Below are 8,713 nucleotides of genomic sequence, written 5' to 3'. Positions count from 1 at the left end.
AATAGATCCATATCTATCACCATGCACAAAACTCAAGTCCAAATGGATCAAAGACCTCAACATAAAGTCAGCCACACTGAACCTCATAGAAGAGAAAGTGGGAAGTACACTTGAATACATTGGCACAAGAGACCACTTTCTAAATATAACCCCAGCAGCACAGACACTGAGAGAAAAAATTAATAAATGGAACCCCCTGAAACTGAAAACCTATTGTAAAGAAAGGACATGGTCAACAAGACAAAACAGCAGCCTACAGAATGAGAAAAGTTTTTCACCAATCCCACATCAGACAGAGGTCTAATCTCCAAAATATACAAAGAACTCAAGAAATTGGTCATCAAAAGAACAAATAATCCAATAAAATATGGGGTCCAGACCTAAATAGACAACTCTCAACAGAGGAATCTAAAATGGCTGAAAGACACTTAAAGAAATGTTCAACATCCTTAGCCATCACAGAAATGCAAATCAAAACAACTCTGATATTACATCAATACCTGTAAGAATGGCTAGATCAACAACACTGATGACAACTTATTTTGGAGAGGTTGTGGGGTAAAGGGAACACGCCTCCACTGATGGTGGGAGTGCAAACTGGTATAGCCTCTTTGGATATCAGTGTGATTTCTCAGAAAATTAGGAAACAACCTTTTGCAAGATCCAGCTATACCACTTTTGGGTATATACCCAAAGGATGCTCAGTTGTACCACCTATGTTCATAGCAGCATTGTTTGTCATAGCCAGAACCTGGAAATAACCTAAATGTTCCTCAACCAAAGAATGGATAAGGAAAATGTGGTACATTTACACAATTAAGTACTACACAGAAGAAAAAAAAAAAACAGCATCTTGAAATTTGCAGGCAAATGGATGGATCTAAAAACATCTTATTGAGTGAGGTAACCCAGACCCAGAAAGACAACTATCATACGTGCTCACTCATAAGTGACTTTTAGACACAAGGCAAAAAAAAGAAAGAAAGAAAAAGAAACAGCCTACAATTCACAATCTCAGAGAACCTAGACAACAATGAAGACCCTGAGAGAGACATACATGAATCTAATCTACATGGGAAGTAGTAAAAGATAAGATCTCCTGAGTAAATTGGGAGCATTCGGACCATGGGAGTGGGTAGAAAGGGAGGAGAGGGGGAGGGAGGAAGCAGAGAAAAATGTGTAACTTAATAAAATCAATTTAAAAAGAAAAAAAAATGTGACATACAAAAGATGATAATGTCATGGTTCCATGAATTTTCTGGTGAGTTAAAGGCTAGATCTATACACAAATATATAAAAAACAAATATGGTCAGCATTTCAACAGGCAACGCAACTTGTATTTTTCATGAAAATATAATTAAATCCAGATTGCTAAAGCAGTAGTAGTGTTATTGACAGATATTGGAGTCTGGCGGATGCTCACAAGGACTTCAGGGTTCTTATGGTACAGAACAAGAAGATGATCAGAGACACATGATTATCATCAGAAGTAGGTAGAGTTTACTGGGGAAAATTGTACTTCCAGGGAGAGAGAAAAGAGCAAAGGCTAGGGGAAGGTTAGGAGCACTATTATTTCATTCCCAAAGGCTTGCAGTAATTTATAGGTCACTTATACCAGGAGCTTTCTTGAGCATTTGCCTTCCGATGAACTAACTGTTACTACGGGGTTGGTTGGTAAGTTTCTATTCATTCCCTCTATAAATTGGTTTCTATCTTCAGGCTAATCCCTCAGACATCCTATACCTCATCCTCCAAATCTACCCTTTTATTGCTGCATCAGTGAAGCAAGGAGAAATAATGTCATTTTCTTTACAGGGGTTACAGTGAACTTCCTTTTCATATGCATGAGCACCTCAGATTTCTTGGTAGTGCCCAAGCCTACCAATACACACTTTGTTACTTCGATTTTGAACAAAATGATTATAAGGCAAGTTTTTCTTTTACTTTTCCTTTCTTTATTTTCAGCCCACTTTTAGAATGAACCAAGATCACTGTTCAATTTCTTTTGCTTTCTATGATTTTAAGCTCCAGCACATCTTGAATACATTATTTCTCTTGAAATATATCGGTGGTGTCTATATCACAGGTAAAGTGAGATTCATGAACCTAATTTACAGATAAGTGCGTTTCATATCAAATTTCTTAGTCTAGCTTCTTCTTGAAATATGATAAAATTATCTAGAAGAATTTAATACGGTTTAGTCATGCAGAATTTGCCCGAGTTGCAAGTTCTTAGTCCTTCCAATTTGACACCAAAGCAATTACCAACTCATTAACTTAAAATTAATCACTTCTGGCATACACACATCCAGTAGAAACTGCTAGAATATTAAAATAACCTAGGTAGAATTTAAAAGTAGTAATCCCAGTGCTGGGGAGATGGCTTAGCTGGTGATGCTCTTGCCAGCACACAAACTTGAGAACCTGAGTTCAGATTCAAAGAACCTAGATTAAAAAAGAAAACAAAACAAAATCAAAAAGAAACAAAACAAGGCAGTGGTTGAGGCAAGAGATCATAGCCCCAACACTAGAGAAATAGAAACAGGAGAATCCTTTGGACTTGCTGGCAGCCACTCTTATAATAAGTGAACTACAGGTTCCAAATGTTGTAGAGTATGCTGTGAGGAATTTGTCCAGGCTTGTAAGGCTGTGAAAGCCTCCCTGACAAGATGTCTCTTATTAGTTCTTGAAAGATGAGTAGGAGTATTAGAGATATGTGAGCAATGTGGAAAAGTTGGAGTGTTCTAAACAAAAGTCTGACTAAAACAAGAAGGGTGCATAGACACATGGTATAAGTGGTTAATATTTGTGTCACTCATATTCAAATTAAACTGTTTTAGGATACGAGACACCCAGTGACTCATATTAGCTCAGCTGTCATTCAGCAACCCCTTGAGGAAACACAGTACCAGGCTGAGGTGGGACAGAGAGGGAGAGTACTGAAAGACACTAATGGAAAGGGCGCATTTCAGGATCTAGTAAAAACATGGTACAGGGGAATCTCCCAGGAATCTACAACGTTAACCCTGCTAACACCTTAGCCTGAACAGGCCGTCTCCTCTGACCAGATTGGTGCCTAGGCTAATTGTCATCAGAGAGGCTTCATCTAGCAACTGATGGAAACAGAAACAAATACAGAACCAAATATTAGGCTAAATTCAAGAAATCCTGCAGAAGAGGAGGAGGAAGGATTGTAGGAGCCAGAGGGGTCAAGGACACCACAAGTAAATTCACCAGATCAATTAACCTGGACTCAAATGGCCTCAAAGAGATTGAACCAACACCAGGGAGCTGCATGGTACTGACCTAGGCATTCTGCATATATGTTACAGTTGTGTAGCTTGCTCCTTTTGTGGGACTCTTACAATGGGAACAGGGGTTTTCTCCAACTCTTATTACTGGCTTTTGGGACCCTACCCCTCATACTAGGTGACCTTGCCCATTCTTAATACATGGAGAGGTGATTAGTCTTACTGTAACTTGTTATGCCATGTTTTGTTGATACTCATGGGAGATCTGCTTTTCCAAAAGAGAAATGGAGGAGGAGTGGATAGGGGAGTGAGAACAGGGGGAGGTTTGGAGAGAGAAACTTGGAGGAGGGAAGGGAAGAGAAATTGGGGCCAGGATTTAAAAAAAGTAAATAAATAAATAAATTTATTTTTTTCTTCTTTTTTTTATTGAGAAAAGGAAAAAACAAGTTTCCGCCTCCTCCCAGCCTCCCATTTCCCTCCCCCTCCTCCCACCCTCCTCCCCCTCCCCTACTCCTCTCCTCCTCCCTCTCCAGTCCAAAGAGCACTCAGGGTTCCCTGCCCTGTGGAAAGTCCAAGGTCCTCCCCCCTCCATCCATATCTAGGAAGGTGAACATCCAAACAGGCTAGGATCCCACAAAGCCAGCACATTAAGTAGGATCAAAACCCCGTACCATTGTCCTTGGCTTCTCATCAGCCCTCATTGTTTGCCATGTTCAGAGAGTCTGGTTTTATCCCATGCTTTTTCAGTCACAGTCCAGCTGGCCTTGGTGAGCTCCCAATAGATCAGCCCCACTGTCTCAGCGGGTGGGTGCACCCCTCGTGGTCCCGACTCCTTTGCTCATGTTCTCCCTCCTTCTGCTCCTCATTGGGACCTTGGAAGCTCAGTCCAGTGCTCCAGTGTGGGTCTCTGTCTCTATCTCCATCCATCACCAGATGAACCACTCCTGGGAATATACCGAAGAGATGCCCTATCATATGACAAGAACATTTGTGCTACTATGTTCATAGCAGTATTATTTGTAATAGCCAGAACCTGGAAACAACCTAGATGCCCTTCAATGGAAGAATGGATGAAGAAAGTGTGGAATATATACACATTAAAGTACTACGCTGCGGTAAAAAACAATGACTTATCGAATTTTGCATGCAAATGGATGGAAATAGAAAACACTATCCTGAGTGAGGTAACCCAGACCCAAAAAGATGAATATGGGATATACTCACTCATAATTGGTTTCTAGCCATAAATAAGGGTCACGGAGTCTACAATTGGTGAACCTAAAGAAGCTAAGTAAGAAGGTGAACCCAAGGAAAAACATATAGTTATCCTCTTGGCTATAGGAAGTAGACAAAATTGCCGGGGAGAAAATTGGTATCTTGGGGGTGGGGTGGGATGGGGGTAAGGGGAGATGGGGAGAGAAAAGGGAGAAGGGGAGGATGGGGGGAACTTGGGGAAAAAGGAGGATTGGGATAAAGGAAGGTTGGATAGGGGAGCAAGGAAGCACAATTCTTAGTTAAGGGAGCCACCTTAGGGTTGGCAAGAGACTTGACCCTAGAGTGGCTCCCAGGAGCCCAAGGTGATGTCCCCAGTTAGTTCCTTGGGCAGCTGAGGATAGAGAACCTGAAATGACCCTATCCTTTAGCAATACTGACGAATATCTTGCATATCACCATAAATTTATTTTTAAAAGATAAAGAAATGAGTCATCCAAATAAAGATGTTCCAGGAACACTCTAATGTATCATTTTCAAATATCTTGGTCTTCATTGCAAACAAGGCTTCTGGTAGTTCTACCACACCAGCTCTGCCAGACATGTTCAGAGAAAGCTCAAGTTTAATTACACCAAGCTGACAAAGTTGGACACTGCCTCATTATGTACTCACCCCATCTGGTCTCATCTGTCCCTGATATGAGGGGTAGATGCATTGTGAATCATTTGATACAGGACAGAAACCTCCACACCAACTCCACCCTTGCTGGCGTTCTTCTAGTAGCTACAGTTAATTCACCAGGTTAAACAAGAGAAAGAAGCTTTGGGTTGTGCTTGAGTGCATGTGTGTGTGTGTGCATGCCTATGTGTGTGCATGTGTGTCCATGCTCCCAACTCCCCTAAGGAAATAAAGTCCTCTTAGGACTGTCATCTGTATTGTCTTCCCTTTTGTTCCTTTAGTCCATCTTCTCTGTCTCCTACTTAAAGACTCAGCATCTATAATGATCCTAAATTTGCTGTTGGGACAGAGAAGGATTTGCTTGCATATCCTTAACAGAGCACAGACTCCACCAAAGGCGTAGTTCATTGCCAGCCATCCTCGCTATCTCCACCTGTTCATTCCATCATGGTTACTTCCATCTTCTGTACACATGTCTCCTCTGAAAAATGATAAATATTTTGAAAGGAAAATGCTAGTGTTTAACCTGCCACAGTTGATTATGATACATGTATTATTTCCTTATTAAAGGCCTGCTCTGTCACAACTCCAAATTCTTGAGAAGCTAAAGATTAGACAGTTTTCAGTTATGACGTATTAAGCATGAAGGGAATTTTTAAAATTATTTCCTGAAAATGATGATTTGATTTTATCGTGGATTTCCTGTTTTCTTCTTCAGAAAGCTACCTTTGCAGCATTATGATTTTTAAAGAAAACCACTTTGTCTTTTTGCCAGGACTTTTATCATAGCTGAACGAAGGGTAAAATTTTACACGTGGATCCTGTATGCACACAAACTTTTTTTTTTTTTGAGATAAGGGTTTGCTGCCACCTAGGTTAAACTGAAATTTAAAATTACCTTTCCTCAGCCACCTTAGTGCTGTGATGAGAGCTGTGCCACCGCATCCGTCCCACCCTTTTTATTGAAGGTGTTATAGTCAGCAAAATAACACTGTGCCACATGGCTGTTACCTGAAGTCACCATAATTTGCCCAGAGGAAATACATGAATCAGTCAGAGCAATATAAATGGCTTTATAATGTCCTTCCTTGTTTCTTAGTTCTGATAGCATATGAAAGCCCAAATGGAATTAGAATGTATAGACAACCAGGAACTCTAGAACTGCTTGCCGATGGCTGATTCCAAGTTATGGACTCATAAGATGCTATCTCCATCATGGTTTAAGAATCATTTTGTCCTACACATGAATTTGGAGATGATGAAATTAAAACTATGAGCTTGTTCCTTTGAACCCTGTGTGCTCCCAATAATACTGTGTAGTAAACTACTCTAAAGCACTCAATTTATTAACAATTAAGCACTTAAGTAGCTTAATTTATTATTGCTCTTGCTTCCTCATGAAGGTGAAGCCATGACATAGCTAAGCTTGGAATCAACTGGAAGTTTCTTGATTTTTGTCAGGTACCTGGGCACTGTAGCATGAATAATAAAAACTCAGAGACAGATATTGGGGTTCAACCTGAAGATCAGAAAAGGAAAGCAGCCAAGTCACTAGAGTGCTCTTACCTCTATGAAATCTTCAGATTGAAAAGAGAGTGAGCTTCTGCCTAATCCAGCCTTTTATTCCTTTCTAGTGCTGGTATTTTTATTTACTTATTTATTTATTTATTAAAGATTTCTGCCTCCTCCCCACCACCGCCTCCCATTTCCCTCCTCCTCCCCCAATCAAGTCCCCCTCCCTCATCAGCTCGAAGAGCAATCAGGTTCCCTGACGTGTGGGAAGTCCAAAGACCACCCACCTCCATATTAGAGTACTACTCAGCAGTAAAAAACAAGGACTTCTTGAATTTTGCATACAAATGGATGGAAATAGAAAACACTATCCTGAGTGAGGTAAGCCAGACCCAAAACGAGGAACATGGGATGTACTCACTCATATTTGGTTTCTAGCCACAAATAAAGGACATTGAGTCCATAATTCGCGATCCTAGAGAAGCTAAATAAGAAGGTGAATCCAAAGACAAACATATACGCATCCTCCTGAATATTAACCTTCATCAGGTGATGAAAGGAGACAGAGACCCACATTGGAGCACCGGACTGAAATCTCAAGGTCCAAATCAGGAGCAGAAGGAGAGAGAGCATGAGCAAGGAACTCAGGACTGCGAGGGGTGCATTAAAGGCATGTACCACCACTGCCCAGGCTCTATGGCTAACTAGTGTGGCTGCTGGGATTAAAGGTGTGTGCCACCACTGTCTGGCCTGTATGGCTGACTAGTGTGACTAACTTGGCACTCTGATCTTCAGGCAAGCTTTATTTGTTAGATCATAAACAAAATATCACTATAGGGCTAAAAGACAGCAATAGCTGGCAGCTGATTAGACATCCGTTCCTCTTTACATGGAGAGCTTTGGCGTCAACACACCGCAGGGTTTTAGGGTTCCATGCATGTTTAAAGATTAAAGTCTCCCAAATGATACTCCAGAAAACCCTAGTGAAAGCCGTGAGGCTCTTTTAGTTCCAAAATCCTAGAATTTTCTTCTGTCACATTTTCTTTCAACATCCATCCACATCCTACAGCCCCTTTCCTTCGGCAAGCAATAGGTTACACTCAGATTCACCCTTTCTATAGGGGAATTAGGAGGGAAATTGTGTTTCTCTTTAATCTACTTTTTTATATATGCAAAATAACATATAGCTTAACATGTTATTTAAAATATGTTTACTTAATCCCTTATAATTAAACTGTTTTAAAATCTCTGTGATATTAAAATGAAGTAATTTCTCAGAGAGAATTAGTAAAATAGTTTAAAAATTAAGGTTATTTCCTTTCCCTCCATTATGCAATGATCATGTTGAATGATATCTTACCTTACTGATAAGGATTTTTGCTTGATTTTGCTTCTTTTTCTGCAGATAGGTTTTCATATACCTAGACAAAGAACATAATTTATTTTTTTATGAGGAGCATTTTATTTTTATCAGATTCATTTTTCCATATGTTTTCATTGAAATAGACTTGCAACACTTTTTCTATGCCCCCATTTCTTCTATCTAGCTCCTCTCAGTTTTTCTTTCTCAAATCCTTCCCATGCCCCAACTTTAAACTGATAGTCTCTTAGACTTGTTGCATATATATATATATATATATATATATATATATATATATATATATATATAAACATACACAAATACAGCTTGCTGAGTCCATTTTTGATACTTGTGTGTATATGGTTGCATTGTCCAGCTCACACTGGGAAGGATGGAGTTCTCTTCTTTATAGTTGTAATTCCGTGGGCCTTTTTAATAGTTTTATTCTGCTTTCTTCTTGATAAGTTGAAAGCTGAGTCTTATCCAATCAGTGTTTCACACTGGGAAGTAATAAATTACAGGTGTACTGTATCTTTTATTAAAATGCCATATTTTGATACCAAAGAAATGTTATAAAAAAGATGAAAAAACATGACGGTATATTTTTTTCTTCAGATTTTAACTCTGGAAAGAAATAGATAAAAATATGCAGTTTTCTCTGGTTGATCAGGATATGATTTTTATTGCTATTCATACAT

Source organism: Microtus oregoni, unplaced genomic scaffold, assembly GCF_018167655.1.
Source record: "Microtus oregoni isolate MIOR12 unplaced genomic scaffold, Mior012 000026F_ref0000081, whole genome shotgun sequence".
Classification (NCBI taxonomy): Eukaryota; Metazoa; Chordata; class Mammalia; order Rodentia; family Cricetidae; genus Microtus; species Microtus oregoni.
The sequence above is the reverse complement of the archived record's forward strand: the minus strand, read 5'-3'. Positions refer to the sequence as shown.